Here is a 1,383-nt window from a genome sequence, read left to right as displayed (position 1 = left end):
AGATTTATCCTGGAGAGGGTTAAGCCAGGCTTCTCCTTGGAGGCAAAGATTCTGGCGCTTCGTCTGACATACATTGGACATGTTGCAACTAGAGACAGGTCTTTGGAAAGGGACATCATGCTGGGTAGAGTAGAGGGACAGCGCAGGAGAGGAAGACCCTCTATGAGATGGATTGATTCAGTGACTGGGATAATCGGGGTGGGAGTGTCAGAGACAATGCGATTGGCACAGGATAGAGCAGGGTTTAGGGCTGTTGTACATAGGTTCACTATGAGTCACAAACGACTCGACGGCACATAACAACAACATTATTAGGACACCCTCTCTCCATTGCCAATAAGTCTTGGAAATGCTGGTGGTCTACTGATAGCAAGTTGCACTGGCAGCCCCAAGGCACAAGGCTTGAATCCACCAGCTGCTCCATGAGAGAAAGATGAGCAATCGCGTCCCATGAGATTTAAAGCCTCAAAAATCTCAGGGTCAGCCAGGAGTCGGTTCTAACTTGATGGTGCAGAACTAATACACAAGGTCTTATTTAATACTTAGTAGAGAAGTACGTCATAAGTCACAAATTATTTAATCACTTAATGTCTTAGTTTCCTTATCTGCAAAACAGAAACAGAAATAACTTGCCATGTGGTTTGTCCTAATAAAAGACATAAGGTATATTAAGAAGCTTTGGACCTAGAATGAACTTCTAGCTGCTGGAAGTCTTCCAGATCTGTCTTCCATACCTTTTTACTTCTTACTAATCCTCAGAATCTTCAGACTTCCATCGTACCGTTTTGGAATTGAGAGAGGGATGGCATGAAACTTCCCTTCACAGTTAACTTTCTCTTTTACAGAGGAAATTATCCAACTGCACCATATAAGAAAGGATCCACTTGCAGTGCCTGCCAAAAGGAAGACATGTGTTTGGACAAACTCTGTGGTAGGCGAAAAAGAAACAAATATGCCAAATATTATGTAATTGAAGGGGTTATAACTTTCAAGAGATAAGAACATCAATATTTGCTTTGTTTTCTTGAAAGTTAATTTCAAGCAAACTACTTGCTAGCTCCTTGAGAAATTTTATGTGTAAGTTAGGAAGCAAAAGGTTATTGTAATACTTGATCCAACACAAAAAGTGACTATCAGGTTGAGAACTGTAGGATAAGAATACAAATTTTGGAAATATTTTTTTAATTATTATTAAATTTTATTAGTTTTCGTGAACATTTACAGAGATTTTGGGTTTTCATTCATTCATTGTTGCACTGTTTTCTCTACCCTCCTCCCCAGTTCGTTCTTCTTCCCCACCCCGAATGTCTGTTTTAATTGTCCAATTGCCACAGTGCTTGTCAAAGCCAGTTCTGATTAATCTCCTTTGTCAGTGTGTCCTTT

At 40.1% G+C, this 1,383-nt stretch overlaps 1 pseudogene; it reads left to right on the top strand.

Moving 5' to 3' along the window:
- Positions 1-1,383, top strand: part of LOC102874523 — a 30,980-nt pseudogene that overhangs the window by 24,903 nt on the left and 4,694 nt on the right.

The sequence above is a fragment of the Elephantulus edwardii genome, unplaced genomic scaffold (assembly GCF_000299155.1).
Source record: "Elephantulus edwardii isolate Elephantulus edwardi_28Jun2011 unplaced genomic scaffold, EleEdw1.0 scaffold00021, whole genome shotgun sequence".
Taxonomy (NCBI): Eukaryota; Metazoa; Chordata; class Mammalia; order Macroscelidea; family Macroscelididae; genus Elephantulus; species Elephantulus edwardii.
The sequence above is the reverse complement of the archived record's forward strand: the minus strand, read 5'-3'. Positions and strand labels throughout refer to the sequence as shown.